Source organism: Thermobia domestica, chromosome 1 (genome assembly GCF_964235325.1).
Source record: "Thermobia domestica chromosome 1, izTheDome1.hap1.1, whole genome shotgun sequence".
Taxonomy (NCBI): domain Eukaryota; kingdom Metazoa; phylum Arthropoda; class Insecta; order Zygentoma; family Lepismatidae; genus Thermobia; species Thermobia domestica.
The window spans coordinates 88,733,201-88,754,249 of NC_137454.1; the positions used below are offsets into that span (position 1 = coordinate 88,733,201).

Below are 21,049 nucleotides of genomic sequence, written 5' to 3' on the forward strand. Positions count from 1 at the left end.
TTTTACATTTACAAAATATGCATTTATGACCACACTGTAATATTGCGATTACCGCTTACATATACATTCAAATTATGTACATTTCCATTCAAATATGAGAGGTTGTTGATAATTATTTAGCCTTTGTGCCTCAGTTTGTTATGATTTAAGCTATGTTTTTTTGTATAGAGGCTTGTTTCTTGTGCTCAAGCAAAAGCCTCTTAACGTAATCTGTATCCTATTCTTTTTTGTAATTGCATGTGTTTATTCTATCTTTTTGTACTGTGAACTGCCAAATGCATTAGTTAAGAGAATTTTCACTCAAAATGATAAAAGCAAAGCGATTAAGTATTTATTCTTGCAAGGAAGTACGCAAGGAAATTTAGAGAATATGTCACAAATCTTGAGGGAACACAGTCCTTGCCATATCGCTATAACAACTGGGTTGTTAAATTTTAGAGCGGACACGTGAGCGGCGGTCTCAGTTGTGGTTGTACTAGAAAATGTTAATGCTGAATGCGAAATGCTCTTAGAGGATAGGAGAATTTCTGCTAAATACACAAATGAAAACCTTAAATATATCTCGTGAAAAAGTTCGTGAAACTATACACGAACACCTTGAAAACGAACTTTTCAGCGAAATGGAACCGAAAACTTCCTAATATAAACTAAAAGCGTTATCAAGTCATTGGTCCTATAGCAATGAATCACCAGTTTCATCGGAATAGATGTTGTTCTGTGACTCAATTAGTAACGATCAATGGTACTTGGTCTCATTCGCATGATCCCAATGCAAAAATTAGTTATAGAAGTGGAAGCAGAGTGGTTAACCACGACCAAAGAAGTGTAGGTCTACAAGTCAAATACTGAGATTCTTGCAACTAGCTTCTACGTGAAGGATTGTATGCTCTTAATTGATTACACCAAGAAGAGCTCTGGTATAAAGGAAATATTTGATGAGTAGAACTTTTTCTTTTTCTTCTGATACATTCTAATCAGTTCACTTTCAGAACCGTGGCTGACTTATTACTTATGAACGTTACAAGAAAACTAAGTTTTGGAGGGCAAAACATACCTTTTGGACATTTATTCGGAATAATTAACAGAAGCAGGAAAATTGAAAGTACTGTTGGCATGTTGCCGAGCTGTTATAGCAATAAAGTTCTTAAAAATAGATAATGGCAATATTACAGCCTTGAAATTGCTGAAGAATAAGTTGTCTTATGATGGTTTGATGTGGAAATGCTTTAACCCTTTTAAATTCTGCTTTTTTAGGTTAATTACAGACTCTCAGTCAAGCGGCTATAGCATCATCCCTACTTATCGTAGGATCATGGTTCATACCTCGTTCTTTTTACAATAGAACAACCCTTCAAACGGTACCATTCACATTTTCCTATCATCTCCCTGAGGTGGGAAATTTTGAGGGAAATCGGGATTTTTAAAATTTTGAGCCCCTCTGGAACCTCCTATGTTAACGCAGAGATCTGAAAATCAACTGAAAAATACTAAGGGGTGTACTAAAGGTGTGTAAAAAATTTCAAATTTTCAGCTTGAATAGTAAGGGTGGGAAATATATTTACAAATTATCCCCATAATACCCCAGATTACCGTAAAAGACCCTTGGTACTTCATTCTCTTCAGACTGGAACGTCCTTTCAAACAGTACCATTCACATGTCTCCATCATGTATCTGAGGCGGGAAAATTGCGAAAAAAAGGGGATTTTTGTTAATATCCTTTATATTACCTTTTTGCCCCCCTGGACCCCCGTGTGTTAACGCAGAGATATGAAAATATTTGATAAATACTACTCGATGGACTGAATGTTTGTGCAAAATTTCAATCTTCTAGGTGCAAAAGTAAGCCCGCCAAAAAATAATAAAAATAGGCCTAAAATTTTTTTTTCTTATGACATCATTACTTCCTGTCTCGACGCAGAAAGGCGTGAAACCAAGCGTAATGTGTTCTACAATATTTCTAGACTTGAAAAAGTAAACAAAACAAAACAAGTAAAAAAATTTATTGGTTCTTTTTTTAATCGAATAATGAAGACACTACTTTAGGACATAAAAACAGGTTTCGGAACTCCAAAGGGTTAATAAATTAAAGAGTTAAAAAGAGCGCAAAATTTCAAAGTCAGATGCACTCGCCAATCTTTCTCCAGTATCTCTCACGTACAAATTATGAGAGGCTCCCGGCCTTTGGTTTGACAAAGTAAGAGATTACATCAAGGCATAAAATTTGAAAACCAGACAATTAGATTCAGGATAACCAATTTTGAATTTGACAATTCATATCAGTGACAATTATTTTCTCAGTCACAATATTTTCGTGTAAAACAGAAACTGCGCAGCCCTGTGCGTTGACGCAGAAACCATTCCTACTGAATACTGGTCGCCAGCTCTAAATTTCTAGTCGCTAATGGCGACCTGACGACCGGAAACTTTGCGCCCTGGAGTTATAAGTAAAGAACTCAGGTATTAGCATATGCATATAAGGTTAGCCTTACTTGATAGTAGTTTAAGTATTGGCACTTCTGGAAGCGTACAATTAGTAATCAACCTGGAGTGATATTTCTTTAAAAGGTGTGCAGATGAAGCTGGAGTCGATTACCGACTTTTGAAGTCTGTGGAACAAATTGAGGTTAACGTTTAGAAGATTACCGAGGTGGGTGCTAGTTTGTAAATTTGTGAGAATAGCGTTATTATACGAGAATGCAGATGTAGGGAAAGGATGACGGAAACGCATTAAGAACACCTCGTGTACATCATCCGAGATTCGCAAAAATAATGTCTGTTAAGGGCACGCTTCTATTAGTTTATGGTGACCAGATTCTGTCAAGCGAAAAGTAGGACACAAATATTATAGTATATGATAGTTTACTGCATCGGCCATACACATATTCTTATTTCATTTAGCGTTAACCTTAAGTTAATCCTTTTTTTTTTTTTTTTTTAAAGTACTCAACAAAAATATTGAAGGAATCCAACACAACGTCAAATACTTTCATGAATGACAAATACAAGATTGATGAAACACTCTAAAACTTTTTTTTTTTTTTTTTTTTTTTTTTTTTTTTTTTTTTTTTACGAAACGTAGATATGAAAATGTGATTCGTCTTAACGGTTATTTATCCATTACCTTACAAACTTTATTTAAAAACGTTAACAATTTTTTTTTTCATTAATATATGACATCTGTTTACCAACTATACATTAGTACGGTGCTTTGCTGTTTTGCAAAATTATGTCATGGAATTCACTAGAGGTAAAATTATAGGAACATTTGGTTATTCTTAGCTGTTTAAGAGTTTCACTTTTTAACTGAGATTTCTCGTCAGTCACGAATTATTCATTATAGAAAATATCCTCTCAGTCGGAGCACTTGTAGCAGGGAAGCACGTACTGAACACAATATCACATATTTGGGAATATGGAATAGAATTTTCTTCAAAATGTTTGAATAATTCACTCCATCTTAAACGTACCCTCATTTGAACAGTGTTCTATTCCTTAATTTCTTTCAAAAGTAGCATACTTCTTTACATTTGTGATCTCATCAAACAGGCAGGAATCGTTTCCTTCTCTCCTGACTATTTATTAATGTACTTCAAGCTAACGTGGACATTATCTCATTCAATTACTGAGCTAATGTAAGTCTCGTACCGGCCTTACTGATATCTCAACAATATCTCAGTGAAAACAGTGTATTCCAAAACAATTGTTCGTTTATTGTTCTCCTTTCCTAACAATAATATCTTGAGGAGTGTTGAAAAACACAGAGGTTCATCATTCAGAAAAAGAATGCCTGTTTCAAAATGTGAATAAAGAATAGAACATTAAAATATTGCAAATAAGTTAACTCAGGACATTTTACAAAACATATTTAAAAAAGAAGGACATTTCTCCATTTTCTAGGCGTTTTCACAACAAGCAAGACAGCCCTTTAAAAAACAGTACTGTACTGCGAAAATCAGTACGTCTGGTCACCCTATAGTAGTTGGAAGATCGTCAGTCAGTACGGCGAGTACAGTTGTATGTGGAAAACAAACCGTGTCTGCAATGCCAGAACGACTTCGCTAAACGCTTATCATGCATAAGGGTACAAGTGAGTTAATCATGAGGATCAGTCCAACTAATTAGTGCATTTGATAGAACTCATTAGAGCGTTGAAGAAATGTAGTAGTATTGCAGTTAATGCAGTTTTCATAGTCAATATTAAACCTGACGTTAACAGGTGATTCAGTGTCCTGTTAGGGATGTGGAAAATGTTTGCAATAGGGATAGGAACTGGTTCTCGGAGATCCGGTTTTCAGAACCGGTTCCGGACCTGGATCCGAAAACCCGGTTCCAGATCTGGATCCTGAAAACCCGGTTCCAGAACCGGTTCTAGACTTGGATCCGAAAGCGCCCAAAGACCCGTAAACGAGGTACAAAGTTCATGTTCAAAACACTGCAAATAGGACCATGCGCTTGTGCCCTCCCCGCCCAGACCCGCTTGTGCCTCCAGAAAAAAAAAAATTGGTCCACCAGTGGGTGTTTAGCCAAATGAGGTGAGGTGAGGTGATTTTTAGTTTAGCGTCCCGTTCAGCAGCGAGGCTATATGAGACGTGGACCTACTGATTAACGTGGAATCCGAACCACATGAGCTCCCGCCGGGAATCGAACCCCGGTCTCCCACGCCAAAGGCGCGTTTGCTAACCGCTTAGCCACGAGGGAGCTCTGTTTAGCCAAATGAGTTGGCCAGTTTGCCTGTTTAGCCAATGAGTTTGCCAGTTACCCAGTTTATTTAGCCAAATGAGGCAAGCGGCCGCCGCCTGAGCGCCTGCCTGTCGCTTCCACCATTTCATCTAGCACACTGTTTACAGTCTGCCAGCAGCTCGGGTTTAGCGTAGGGATGGTCACAAAGTTTCGGTTCCAGCGGAGGATCCGAAAACCCGGTTCCAGAACTGGATCCGAAGAACCGGTTCCAGACCTGGATCAGAAAAACCGGTTCCACCAGGAACCGGTTCGGGCCATCCCTAGTTTACAAGCGATTTTTTCTCAAAAAGCCATCAAGATGAGTTCTTTTAAAATATGTTATACAGCTCCATAAGCTCTATCGAATGCACAATTAGTTCGACTTACCTAAAGCTTACTCAAGGGGGGGTCCGGGCTGTTCGTATCCCCCCCAAATAAGGAATACATGGTGATGAATGAGCGGGTTAACCTGGATATTCAGGGAATTTGAAATTTCTAGAAAAAGTCACGGAATTCTCAGAATTTCTGCTACCAGTCAGGGAAATTTCAAGGTTTCGAAAACAGTGCCGTTCTGTAATAGTATGGACATTTTTTATCATAATATTTTGTCCTCGCTTCTCTGCAGTATCAAATATGTTATTTCAGAAACAGTTTTCTACTGCTCCTTTAACTTGTCATTTGGAACAAACAGTAGTTGACGGGATAATAAAAACAAAAAGGTATGTGAAAAGTTCTGTTAACATTTGATTCAACAAGGAACGCAGATATTGTAAAATATTTTACAAGACATTACTGCATATGTACTTTTTATAATAGTGGATATGTACTTTTTATAATAGTTGAGGTCATAATGAAAGGAAAATTCTTATATTTGAATGAACAGAGGAAGGAACGTAGATATTGTTAAATCTTTTTCAATACTTTTTCTGAGATTTCTTCACAGTTTGTTATTAAAATACTTACCAACATATCCTCATGTTATTGTCCTAACAAACCAATATATGTTGTCAGTAAAATAGTTTAGAATAATCGAGCCCCTGGTGTGATAACCATAGTATTTCACCTCACACCTCTTCTATTACGAAATTCTGGCTATATGCCTGCTCACCCTCGTAGCTAACTTACCTACTGTGCTTGTAAGTAACTGCTCGAAAGTGTCCGTGTCGTGACTGGTGCCCTGGTCTTGTAATCTAGCTCTCCCGGACACGACATGGTACGGTGGAAAACGGTCTATAGTGTGAGGATTGATCTTGCTTGATAGACTGTCATCCGTCAATGCACCGGATTCAAGCCCCAGTCATTGTTCGGAGCCCATGTTAACAGTAGGTTCAGTTCTTTATAATACAGAGGTTGTTCAGTCTACATTTGACCAATTTCAACTTACCTAAAAATTTAGAAGAATCCATGGCGCCAGGTCCGTAAGTGCTCGATGTGTTTCCCTTGGTTCCTAACAATAGCCGACAGCGTAATTTCCACTGTAATAGGCTTCTCTGAAGAACAGAGGGAAATCTTGTCCCATTCCCTTTGCACAGCTTTCCAAAGTTCTTCCACAGTTGTCACACGCCGTTTTCCCAAAGCCCGCTCCAGCAATCCAAATCCACAATAGTCCATAAGACTTTTATCTGGAGATTTAACAGGTACCTCATTGAAAGGTATCACCTGTACACCGCTTGCCTCCTCCATCTCCATGTAGAATGCGAGGGACGATCGTGAGGTATGTGATGAGGCCTTGTCTATGTGAATGCGCCCCAGATTGGCGTCACTTCCGTATATTGTTGGAATCTCATGCTCGTAGATTGGCCGCATGATCTGCTCCTGAAAATACTGCGAATTTAGTTTGCAGTTCTTCGCCACCCTACGAATATTCAGTTTACCCCGGTAACAGTAGCCAGCAACGACCATGAACCGTTTTGGGAAGAATGAAGGATTCTTTACAGACACGGACCCACCTTCTGAAGTTCTTGGCGCCTTTCTCTCGGTACATGATGGCTCTCGGTTTGCCGCAATCGGAAAGGTAAACCCATGCTTCATCGAGCGTTACGACGTACATGCACCTTTGTTTTGCCAGATCCGTTCGTACAGCTTTTGGGCGTTACACTTTCGTTCCTTTTGGTGGGCATCCGTGAGAAGATGGCCGCGAGATTTCATGACTTTTTCCAGCTTGAGTTGATGGTATAACGTCCGGCTCACAGTCCGCAAAGACATGTCAAGATGATTAGCCATACACCTTTGTGTTGGCGGATTTTCTTGCATTGCCATTTTGCGAAGTTTCCTTTGTATGGTGGAGGTGACCTTGGTGCATTCCCGCTTTCTAGGTAACTTCGTTGGTGATCCAAATTGTGGAGCTTCGTTGCTCTTGTACTTTTTAATAACATTTTTTATTCCACTTAAACTGATGTTGCAACCATTCTTCTTGCACTGTTTCTAATGACAGAGACACTAAAGTGGGTGCCATAAAGAGCCGCAACATAGCCTTCCCAAAACTGGCTTAGTTTGGGCGGCATTTTGGTCACAGAGCTGAAACCCACACACTTGGAAACAAATTTAACACAACACTCACAACAATGGTCCTGTTTTGTGCATTATTGTCGTCCGCGCGGAAAAACAACTCCGTTCCCAGGAAGCCACTGCACAACACTGTAGGACGCCACGAGCCAGGTCGGGTGAGTCCATTCTGCCCGGGAGGAGGAAGGAACGAAATCGGCCAAACGTAGGCTGAACAACCTCTGTATTGGAGTTGCGTAAAGACTTAAAAATAGTACGGCTGCGAAAGGCATGTTGGTTGTTCCACAGACTCGCCTATTACGTGAATCAGTGGCAGGGGCGGATCCAGGACGGACTTCTGGGGGGCGGTGGGTTGTAATACTGCTACTTAAGAGCTACTTTTAAGAGCTCCAAACTTTGGAATGGGTTTTATTTATATATAAAATAAAATACTTTCCTCCTCTGGGGGGAAGGGCAATTGCCCTCTGGATCCGTCACTGATCAGTGGCGTACATTCGTCGATCAAAGGAGTGCATTCTTATGAACTGCTGGAGCCGCGGTGGCTCAGTGGTAGAGCGTTTACCTCTGGTGCATGGAGTCCCTGATTTGATTCCAGCTCGCGCCAAGTGAATTTTGTGGTGGACAAACACCATGTCCGTGGGTTTTCTCGAGGTTCTCCCACTTTCTTCATTCCACCACTTCATTCGTCATCATCATCGTCTTCTTTGGCCTCGCGAGCATAAACGTCGGACGTAAAACTCAAAGATTTCATTTCATTTTTTATTTCTTATGAACTGCAATTATTATAGCACTCGTCACTAGTTTTTCTAGTCACAAAAATTGCTGGTGGCAACTACATAAGCAAAAGCTTGAAGGTTTTTTTCTCTAATTCATTTACAGTATATTTCCCTTAGGAAATATTGCCCTTTAACATTTCAATTTCCATGAAGCAATAGCAAAACATTCCACCATCTCCCCCCCCCCTAAACATAGGTTCTACTGAATAAGGGTGGGAATCTAGATGCAGAATAAGAATGGGAACACATAATTAAGGTGGGATGGATGAACAGGAAGGATATCTTAGAATTCATTTGATAAAAAGATACGTGTGATAAAAAGAAGCAAATTACTGTTTTTTAAAGTAAAAATATTCAAGAATAAAATAAAATTGGTCATACGAAAGAAAAGAAGAAATAATGGTGGATACAATTGATTCTCTTGTTCCAATAAACTGTTGCAGAGTTAATAAGAGTAATGTTCAAAGAAATATTTTATATAAAATATTAATAGTATTATTAATATATATATTTAAAATTTAGAAAGCCAGATTTTGATCTACGGAATTAGCATTTACAACTTATGCGCAAACTAAAACTTCAATTAGTAACGCATTAGATGCTACAGGCACGTTTTATGTCGGAGCATAGACGACCGGAACAAGTATGTATATATTGCATTAATAAAGATTTTAAAATTCGAGGAAGAAAAAGTTAAAAACGCTATTCCAAAGCTTTCTATTTCAAATATATTAACATAACATAACAATAAAGAAAGATGAAATTCTGTGAACAGTGAACTTTTACTACCATGTTCATGACTACCGCGAACTACAATGGCCATTCATTACTGTTTTACAAACTGAATTTTTTTTTTAAAAAAAAAAAGAATAACTTAAGCTCACAGTAAAGTGTTTGCCGAATAGAGAACGAAAGGTAAGTGTAATTTTATATTATAAACAAGTTTATTCTTTATCTATTTCTTTATTTCTTGCTTGCAGTTTGAATTTAGGCAGCCTTGGTGAATAGCCAACCACAAGGACATCAGTGACAGGTTGGGCCGCATAACTTACCTCTGGAGGGAAACAATGCACTGCAAATTAGAAATTAAGCAAGATAGCAATCAAATCAATTAAGTCTGGATTGAACACAGGACTCAGGAGTACTGTGTGTTGCAAATGCGGTTTCAAAGTCGTAGAATTCACTACGTAAAATAAAGTTGGTAGTTGAATAAGAAAATCATAGAAAGCCCTCTCTTAAAAACAATCGCCAAAAAAGAACCTCCAGTTGCAACACTTGGAAGAGTTCTGTTCCTCTGAGCCCATATCGTGTAAGTCTGGAGAAGAAAACGGTCAATGTTGAAACCTGACAAGCATAGCAGAGCAATTTTAAAGGTCACTTTCAGGGCTGGAAAGTATCGTAGAAAACTACCGGGTATCCCAGAAGTAGTCATTCATTTGTTGTTAGGTGCGGTAGGTTAGGTTGTATGACTGGTGTTGTTGTTTGTTTGTTTGTTTCTTGTTAAGCTTGTGGTATAATGGTGTTTTTTATTTTATTTTTTCAGTTGGCAAGACTACAAGATGGCAGCTGGCCTGACGCTTGAGAAACGTGTTCAATGCGTTCGCCTGTTTCTGAGACACATAAGGTTACGGAAGTCCAGCGACGAATAAAGGAACTATATGGTGATCTTGCGCCACTGCGAAAGCCAGTAACAAGGGCAAATAAAGCCCTCGATACCATTGATAGTGTAGCTGACGCCAAGAGGCCGGGTAGGGCTGGGTCGTCAACAATCCTGCAAATGCGGCTCGGATACAGGCGGAAATTGCAAGGTCACCGCAGAAGTCGAAATCAATTTGACGGTTGTCACCCACCCTGAATATTCCGAAGTCATCGGTTAACAGGGTTCTCAAGGATCTGAAACTGCGCAGGCGTATCATCCTCGCCTGCTGCACGCACTCAATGAGGACGATCCCGATCGCCGTATCGAGTTTGTTTAGTGGTACCTGCGGACGGTGGAGGAAAATCCCGACTTCGAGAACCACATAGCCTGGACGGACAAGGCAAAGTTCCATGTGTCAAAGTCAGTGAACCGTCACAACTGTATGTACTGGCGTCCTGAAAATACAAATGTAGTGATTGAACATGATCACCAGACTTCTGGTGTGATTGTTTCGGTTGTCAAATTGCAGAAATGTGCGTCTCCGGATGCAGGCATGCATCGATGATAATGGCCGCTAGATGGACCTCCAAATGGAGAATAGGGATCAGATACTGTAAAGCACTTGATCTTTACATCATTCCTCTATACCTACAATTTCGTTTCATGGCATTCTTGTTTATAATAAAAATGTACTGATCATTCAAAAAGTGAGTCACTACTTCTGATACACCCTGTACTAAAATATCATACCGTCTTGTAGGTACAGTCCGCAGCAAAAAAAAAAAAAAATAATAAAAATAAATAAATAAATAAATAAAAATAAAAATAAAACCTGCAACATGAGCATGTAAGTTTATTGTGAAACTACGACTAACAGCGCAGGGAATCAACATAACGTCCAAGTGGCACGAATCACGCCAGGAGAAACCTCAGCGTCCTCCCCTGCACACTTATTTTAGAGCAAAAGACTTGGTGGTTTCACAATAAACTTACATGCTCATGTAGCAGGTTTTTTTGCTGCGGACTGTACCAGGATTTGGTGCAGGAAATTAATCTAAAACTCCTTATATTCATTGGAGATGTCGCCAGAGTAGGTAAATAATTAGTAGGTTACAGTAAATGACTTCTTACGCATAAATAGACTCAATTCTTGTAGTACAGTTTGAATATCGTTTCGGAAGTTCTAAGCAGCTTCTAAGATTTTAAACAGTACATAATTTTTAAGATTTTTTTCAGCATAGGATGTAATTTTACTTTCGCTGTTTCCTCAAGTTTACGGCTGAATATTTTCCATTGGTTTAAGTCAAGTTGAAATGCTGTTCATTTTTTTTTTTTTTTAAAGACATTTTCGTAGTTATTTGGGGCTTACTGTTTATTTTTTCTCTTAGATTGATTTTGAAAATAATGCAAGATTTATAGTTATACAGGTTACGTCATTCAATAGAATAAGAACAAGAATTCCAAATAGCCTCGGAGTGTAGAAATTTATGTCTATTTCTGTACAAAATAATAATAATAATAATAATAATAATAATAATAATAATAATAATAATAATAATAATAATAATAATAATAATATGAATTATCCGTTCTTCGCACGAGAAGAAAAGATTATGGAACTACTCTTTATGAAACATTTAAACACTACTCACTACTCTTTGTGAAACATTTAAAACACTACTCTTTCTTATGATACCCATTTTCATCAAAATGAAATTATAAAAACCCAGGGTGGCTCAAGTGCTAACCATTTCGAAAATTTGATTTTAGATTGTCGAAACTTTTCCTCATTTTGTCTATTTTATGGAATACAAAACGGGAAATTAAGAAAGTCCCTCCCCCTTCCCTAAAAGCGAACTTTCTGAAATAATGGAGCGTTGTCACTCACTTTTAATATGACAAATTTCATCTCCCTGACATGAGAGGCTTGGGAGATTCTAAATTTTTACCTCCTGCCCAGACATATTTTGATCGAAGTAAAATAATAAAAAGGGCATGTGTTCAAAAATTCTTTTCGAATAGTTAACCTGTTTACCCTAATGATGAGACTGACATCCTCGAATTCATTTTTGGGGGCGCGGTGGCTCAGTGGTAGAGCGTTCACCTCTGGTGCTTGGGGTCCCGGGTTCGATCCCAGCCCCCGCCAAGTGAACTTTGTGGTGGTCAAACACCGTGCTCGTGGGTTTTCTCGTGGTTCTCCGTTTCCTCCCACTTTCTTCATTCCACCATTTCACTCATCTTTCATCATCACCGTCTCCTTTAGCCTAACCGGCATAACCGTGGGACGTAAAACTCAAAGATTTCATTTCATTTTCATTTCGAATTCATTTTTATCTATTGAGGAAAAAAACAGAAACATCCTGAAGTTTTCAATATCAAGTTTCAATTCCCAATATGTCTCTAATCTTAAGGGAGTTCGAGATAGGGTCATACTGTTATAACAATGTCACTTTTTCTCCTGATGCCGTTTCTCTTCTCTTCTAACGAGGGAACCTATGCAAGTGTAACTCTGACTTCGAGTCGAGACTATGGCCGTTGGATTCCTTGTCCCAAAAGAACATAACACGAAAAGGGATACATCCTCGATCGCAACCGTTGCGGAGATATGAGCGTGAAAAGTTAGAAATTGAGCTCCATACTATACATTACAAAGTCAGATTCCGGGTCAGATTTTTCGGAAACGGTCGAGTAAGGAAATTCAGCAAATACATATCAAATTAGTGTGGGGAGCACAGCACCTTTTGAATGAAAAATTTGTGTCCCCGGGGCACTTGCAGGGCCCCAGGCGGGGTCCAATCAAAATTTGCAAATGGAACCGGGGAGTCAATTAGCATATTGTATGAAAGCTATTGTTAAATAAAAGAAGATAGAACAAATCTCAACTCTGTACGATAACCCTGTGCAAAGGGCAACTGGTCAAAATGTCAATACAACCTACGTCAGAAAATCTATGGCCATGCTTCTAAATCCGTTAAGTTGCGACAATAACAAAACAGAAGGTGAAGATGAAAAGAATAACCTTAAAACTGTGAGGCAACTTAGAGAGGAGCGAGGTTGGAGAAAACTGGAATAATCGTGCAGAAATAAAATATATCGGAGGGTGCTTTTGAGAGAGAGACTCTGCAGCAATTTGCTTTACTTCAATACCTTGCACTTTTAAACGTGTTTTTTTGTTTTATTATTGTCGCAACTTAAAGGATTTAGAAGCGTGGTTATAGATTTTCTGATGTAGGTTGTATTGACATTTTGACCAGTTGCCCGTTTGCAAAGGGTTACCGTAGAGAGTTGAGATTTGTTCTATCTTCTTTTATATAACAATAGCTTTCATACAATATGCTACTTGACCCCCCGGTTCCATTTGCAAATTTTGAGTTGGACCCCGCCTGAGACCCTGTGAGTGCCCCGGAGACATACATTTTTCATTCAAAAGGTGCTGTGCTCCTAACACTAATTTGATAAGTATTCACTGAGTTTCCTTACTCGACCGTTTCCGAAAAATCTGACCCGGAATCTGACTTTGTAATGTATACTGTGGAGCTCAATTTCTTAACTTTTCACTCTTATATCTCCGCAACGGTTGCGATCGAGGATGTATCCCTTTTCGTGTTACGTTCTTTTGAGACAAGGTATCGAAAGGCCATAGTCTCGACTCGAAGTCAAAGTTACACTTGGATAGGTTCCCTCGTAAGAGGATATAAGTATATAATTAGTCACGTATTTCGTCAGTATATATATATATATATATATATATATATATATATATATATATATATTTGATACTAAAAGAACTAGTTCAAATATGGGACTTCGTACGCGTGTATATGGAGCTTCACTGCACGTTTTGCGAGATTACTCGAAACTAAGCAAAATGGATGTGGCGTATTTTGATACCAGGCGTTTCATACCAAATTTCATGTCTCTGTCCTTCAGAGATTCGGAGGTACGCAGGCTCGGACTGGCCAGGGCAGGAGGGCAGGAATGCCTGCCGGGGCACTCTCTAAATATATATAATGAATAATGAATAACATGGAAATTAAGATAAAACATGTTTGCTGTGTTGGAGCATAGTTACTCGTTGTAATTTGTTCCGTTCCCAGAGTTCTGTGGTCCCTAGCATTGAATGTAATTTTGGGGTCCCATTATTGGAATGGCACTAGCAGTATTATTAAGTCTTGTTTGGGGCCTTTGTTTGTGGACTAGGAAGAATATATTTCAACAATATGAAGAATGGGGCCTCCAGTATCATATTCTCAAAATGTGTATTGGGGAATCATGCCGAAATAAGACTGACTGTTTGGAAACCTCTGTTAGTCGTTTGACGAGTTATTGTAACACCATAAAGAAACAAAACAGGTCCCCACTACGGGGCCCCATTACTACGCGTAAATGAAGCTGACAGCTTTATGAAAGAAAGCCGCATCTCATAGCAAAGGTTTTACAAAACTTTGTTAATTTTCTTCTTCATCTTCTTCTTCTACTACTACTACTACTACTACTAATAATAATAATAATAATAATGATAATAATAATAATAATAATAATAATAATAATAATAATAATAATAATAATAATAATAATAATAATAATAATAATAATAATAATAATATGGGGTCCTCCAACTGATGCTCCTGCCGGGCCCTATACCTCCCAGCCAGAGACTGGAGGTACGACATTTTACCATAATATTTACTACCCCTGTTTTTCCACACTTCCTCGTCAAATTTCCAAAAATCCTTCCTTAGTGGTACTTCTTTACGTCACAAATCCTATGCAATGTCAAAATTTCAAGTTTCTAGCTTCAGCGATTTGGCTTGGGCGTCATTCACTTAGGATTTTTTATTGCCTTCTTATATATACAGATAATAATAATAATAGCTGGGACCAATGCTGACTTCAATGGGTGGCCGGGGGAAATTCCCCTCCTTAGGGCATATCTCCTATTGTCCATAATGTAGATTCATGTAGATTCCCATTCTTTTGTAGTAATACTGTTATCCTCCACTGAACTAAAATTACTCCACGGGGGAAATTTTTGAAATCACCACTGGCTTGGGTTGACAGCTTTTTCACAAATTATGAGGCTTTTCGATTTTGAAACTTTCCTTAAACTTTTGAAAGCTAATCCATGTATAACAGACAATTCCGCATCACTGAAAAGTAGAACTGGTTTCATGCCCTGAGGATTTGCATTGATCTTGAAAATCGAAGAATGACTTTTTTCGCTTAAGAGTCTTCATCCCGGCGAAATTAAAATACCGCTAATTTTACAGTAATTATGTGATATCTTCAAATAGATAAAAGATAATCGAAATGTGGAGCAAGAGCGCCCTAGACAATATTATTTTACACGAGAAACCGTTATCACGACTCACTTATCTGTTTTCAATTTCGAGCCATTTTGAAAATCGGCATTTATTTTCGCCTTTCTAAACAGCTGAAAACGGAAAGTCACTAGGTGACTTGTGATAACGGTACCTCACGCAAAATAATATTGTCTAGGGCGCTCTTGTTCCATATTTCAATTATCTTTTATCTATTTGAAGATATCACATAATTACTGTAAAATTAGCGGTATTTTAATTTCGTCGGGATGAAGACTCTTAAGAGATTAACATTTTTTTTTTTTTTTTTTTGTGAAATTATGGTCTGTCCGTAATACATGGAGAAAATTAAAATGGTCTACCTATAATTTGGGTCTTATATATTACGATCTTACATGTTTATACATTAGGGTCTTCAATTTCTTAATTATTCAAGTAAGATCAACAAATATATACATCCAGTTCAAATAAATAAACTACAGATGAGTGTACCAGTTCTAATTTGTTCCATTTAATACAGAACAAATCTGAAAACAAACAAAATTATAAGACAGTTATAAAAAAATTAATTTCGCAAGCTATCAAAATGTTAATATTGCTTACTGACAGGTTTAAGTATGAAAGAAAACCATTATGAAAACGTACCGTAGTTAAATATTATCCGACAACCACATCCACAACAGCCATCTTGGCCATCCTCTTGACACTACTCCGAGAAGACCCCGTCTGCGATGCGAGTGAATCAGAAGAGAGCGATTATGGCACGGAAATAACCCTCACCCAGCAGCCAGTGTTCTGTTAGTATTTCTTCCCCCGCTCCCCCTTCCCAAGAAACAAAAACAGACGTCAAGTAAACACACATGTGAGACTGTGAGACAGCTCACACACGCGAACGTTGCCAGTGATCAGTGACTGTTTTCGCTGGTTGACAAATCTGGCTAAAAATTAATTGAATAATATTTTCTATGCTAATGATTCTTTATTCCGCTTACATAGATATGAAAGCTTGTATGTACACAGACCTGGTTATTAGACTTTCAAGTTTCAATATCGAAAATCTTATAGAACGACTATGTCCGTTCGTCCGTCTGTGGACAAGTATGAGAGTAGAAACGGTAAGAATGTCGAGAAGCGTTTTTATTTTCAATCCATTCAGCGTTTCAAGAATATGTTCAATCTCTCTTATTAACCCTCTATTCAAACCCGAACTAGCAGAAATTAACATATCCGGTTTCAACATTGATTAGCATAGAATGAAAACAGTAACTGATAGCGACAAATGGTTTATTGGAATCGTTTCAGCGACTCAAGAAAAGATAACTTCATCCTCCTTTCTCTACTAAAATGGAAATGATAAAATTTTACTACTACTTCCGGAGCCAAAAGGGTTTTATTTCTTTTTTATATATATCAAATAAGCGATCGAACAATAGGTTCCGTCCACCCCGTTAACTCTCTAATCAATCATAAGTCGCAGGAATTAATAACTTCTGGTTTCAACGTTGATCGCCATAGAGCTAAAACGGCAATAAGTGGCGAGAAGCAGTCTTTTGGAATCGATTTAGTGTCCCTAGAGTGTTTCCTTTTTTCCTTTAAGTCTCTATTCAAATAGGAAGAGCTGGAAGTAACAACTTCCGGTTTCAACGCTGATCGCCGGAGAAGAAATAAAAAATTTGAGTTAACGTCCCACGTTTATGCCCTTTACGATACGGGAGACGATGATTAAGGCAAGTGAATGATGATGAAAGATTGATGGAATGAGAAAGTGGGAGGAAGAGGGAGTGCCCCGAGAAAACTCAAGAGCACGATGCTGTCCACCACAAACTTACTTGGCCAGGGATCCCACGCACCAGAGATAAGCGCTCTACCACTGAGCCACCGTGCCTTCAAAAAGAAGAAATATGGTAATATATAACGACAAGTTGTATTTCGGAATCGGAGTCGATTGTCTGAAGAAATATCTTTACCCGAATATTTCTAATAAAACCGAAAGTGATGGAAATTTACTACTATTTCCGGTTTCAATATTGATCTGCATAGAGCAAAAACGGTAAGGAAGGACGTAAAGCAGTTTTTCTTAATCGATTCAGCGTCCTAATAATAGGTCCTATTTACTTCGTTAACCTTATAGTCAAACCGGATGTATGTGCCAGAAATTAACCATTTCCGGTTTCAATATTGATCGTCATAGAGAAGAAATGGTAACAAGCGATAACAAGAAGAATTTTTTTTTAGAATCGATTCAGCTTCCCATAAATAGGTTTATTTCATCCATAACTCTTTATTCAAATCGTGAGTGATAGAAATGAGCTACTCCCAACTCGAACGTTGATCGCATAGAACCGTTGCACCGTTATCGTCACCATCAAAAACGGTAATAGATAGCAACATTTTTTTTTTTACTTGATTCAGCATGTCAAAAGATACCATCTTCATTCGCATGTCTCGACTAAAACTACAAATTGTAGAATTGTGCTAATAGTTTCGGTTTTACTATGGGTTTTCATACAGCAACAAATGGTACGAGAGAGTAAGAAGCAGTTTTCTGTAATCAATTTAGCGTTTAAAGAATGTTCCATCTCCGACTTTATTCTTCTAGTGCAGTGGTTCTCAACCTAATTCTTATCACGATTCCCATTTTATCACATCCTCTTGGCAGCAACCCCCTTGTAATTTCTGGTTTGTAATGAGGTTGTGTGAGATTTTTAATATACCTACTGCGGAGATCTCACAATATCCATCTATTTCTATAATAGTAGAATTCACTTCTTGTATCTATATAGTGAATATAGTAACTTTCCTAAAGCGAATGGATTAAAACCCAATTTGGTCAGCTCATTCATCTTCCGCTTATCTTCGCGATCCCCAGGTTGAGGAACCCAGTTCTAGTGCAACCGGAAGTTGTAAAAATCTATTACCACTTCCAATATCAATATTAATCTTCATAAGAAATTTTTTCTTCATATGACTTCAACGTCACAAGAATGAATTCTGTTTCTGATCTTATTTCTGTAATACAACTGGAAGTTGAGCTCCCTTGTGGTTATGTGGATAATGTACACGCCTTTGGCGTGTGGAATCCGGGTTCGTTTCCGGCGGAAGCTAATATCGATTCGGATCTCACGTTAAGCTGTAGGTCCAGGTCTCATACAGCCTAGCTCTTGAGCGGGACACTAAACTGGAATCCAATCCAATCCAACAACTGGTAATTATAGATCTACTACGACCAGTCTTAATATTGAGTTCATACAGTTTAGAAGTCTACTGCAGTTTTAAAATGTGAAACAACACTCACTTATTCTCGAATAATTTCACGTAGGAGCCGAATAATTCAGCTGTTGAGATTACATTGATAAACTAAGCTTCCTTGATTCGAACACAAGTTCCTGAGTGAAATGAGCGAACAATATTATTATTTCACAGTGTTCAATGGAACAAAAATCTAAAATTCAGTTAGCCTCTCTCTCTCTCTCTCTCTCTCTCCCTTTCTCTTTCTTTCTGTATATATACACACATAGGTGTTTCAAAATAATTTGAATTATTTCAATTCCTTATATTTTCTTCTTAATTGTTCAAATTACTTAAAATTTTACAAGTAAGTACTATAACTGTCCAGATTTTAGCGGTAAAAATTGTACACTGGTGTTCAAAACTTAAACATGGCTGTTCAAGAAAATAGGACACGAAGAACGTAAACAAATCGACTCAAAGGGAGCCATCATACAAACACACCACACGGAACAGGGCACATTTGCAAGAAGCATTGTAGCATACGGTAACGTCACAAAATGCATTTGCAATAATAATAATAATAATAATAATAATAATAATAATAATAATAATAATAATAATAATAAATACCATAACTCATATATTACAAAAACACTGAGAGATGCACTAGGGCACCGGAAACTGGTTAATACAGGGTATGGATATCCTGAATAGCCGCATATATCTGACACAGATACTCCAGGCTGAAGATTACATTGTTGAGGAGTCCTTATTGCAGCTAATTCCACTCCTAACGAAGATTAGTGCAGAGGTCCTCAGTGCTCTAGTAACCACTGGTACCCCAACACGTCTCCCCAATGCATCTGAAGGATGTTCAATCGAGTTTAAGTCTGAAGATCGCGCTGGCCATCCGATGCGTTGGATATATTCCGTCGTTAGATAGTCGTCTACCAGGTTGGTTCGATGGATAAGCAGAAATTGTGGGCTAACTGCGCAACTGAAAAGACGCACATGGGCATGCAGAACCTCGTTTTTATACCTCTGACCAGTAGAAGCCTGCATGAAGATGTGCAGATCCGTACAATCATTCATCATAATGCCTGCCCGGTCCTGTACGCCACTCCATTATACGATGACTTTCTGCAATGTTCATAGGATGAAAGGAAGTTCCCTGTTTACGTCAGTTCAGTATGCGATGGAAATCCTCTGGAAAGTGTAGCGGGATTCATCAACGAACAGTACGCGGCTTTATTCATTGCAGGTTTACTGGCAATGTTCGCGACACCACTGTAAACGGGCTCTTTTATGCGCTGGAATTAGTGAAGTACATGCCGCTGGTCGTTGGGTATAAAGACCACTGGCATCCATCTTCCGAAAACAGTTTGGTGAGACACGATCAACTCTGAGGCGATAGCAAGCTCCGCTGACAGTTGTCTTGCAAGCATGGTTCGGTGCAACGCGCAGCTACGGTCAGATATCGATCCTGTTGTGGAGCTGTCACACGTCGACGATCTCCACTGGGCCTAAACTGACGTCTCCTGTGTCGATAACTGTTTCCACAAACTTGAAACTAAACATTGTGGTACATTTACGGCTCGTGCTACGTATGTACGAGGGCCATCCGGAAAGTGGTACCCGTTTGTGCAATAAAGACACAGTAGTATATATTAACAAATATACACATTTTTATTGGTAAGAGCATACTTTACACTACTTCTCCACATAATCACCAAGCAAATTGAGGCATTTGTCATACCGTGTGACGAGGTTTTGTATTCTAGCGTCATAGTTCTCCGCCGCCAGCGTATTGAGATACGTAGTCACGGCTCGTTTAAGTTCTTCATCGCTGTCAAATCTTTTTCCCACCAGAAAGTCTTTAAGCTTCATAAAGAGATGAAAATCCGAAGGGGACAAGTCCGGGCTATACGGTGGATGGTCGAAGGTTTCCCACTTTAATTGCTGCAGAAGTTGTTGTGTTTTCGCAGCTGCATGGAGCCTGGCATTGTCATGAAGGAGAATGACGTCTGTAAACAACAGACCTCGCCGTCGATTTTGTATTGCCCGCCATAATTTCTTTAATGTTTCACAATACGCATTAGCATTAATTGTGTTTCCACGGGCCATAAAATCAATGAGCAGTATATCTCGTCGATCCCAGAATTTGGTTGCCATGAGTTTCCTGGTGGACGGAACTGTCTTGAATTTTTTTGGTTTGGTTGGTGAATGAGCGTGATGCCACTCCATGGACTGTCGTTTACTCTCAGGCGATGCATAACAAACCCATTTTTCGTCCCCTGTAATGATGCGATTCAGGAAAGAGTATCCTTCATCGGAATAATGTCCCAGAAACGTCAGTGCTGCAGCCATACGCTTAGTTTTGTGCTCATCTGTGAGCATGCGAGGGACCCACCTTGCACAGATTTTTGAATAATGCAGATGGTCTTTGACAATTTCATGAACAATTGTTCGAGACTCATTAGGAAAATGTTCACAGAGTTCATCAATTGTGACGCACCGATCGTAACTCACGCATTCGTCTACTGACCTCAGCAGTTCGTCTGTAATGACAGATGGTCTCCCTGAACACTCCTCGTCGTGTGTACTCCCCCCCTCCCCAGGTTGAAGTTGCGACACCAGCGCCGAACAGACGATTCGTCCATCACATTGTCTCCATACACCTCCTTTAATTGACGATGAATTTCACAAGGTCGAACGTTTCGTGCATTAAGAAATTTAATCACGACCCTCACTTCACAACTGACGGGGTTCTCAATTCGTTTAATCATTATAAGCGAGCACAGACACAACACAGGCACTGCTAGTGTCACGCAACCTCGCACAGAGCAGGCAGACAAGC

The 21,049-nt window shown here is 38.8% G+C and overlaps 1 protein-coding gene across 9 annotated transcripts in view; it reads right to left on the reverse strand.

Annotated features, from left to right (window-relative positions):
- The window catches only part of LOC145687193 (uncharacterized), a 277,098-nt gene that overhangs the window by 150,228 nt on the left and 105,821 nt on the right, over positions 1 to 21,049 (reverse strand). The window lies entirely within an intron of this gene.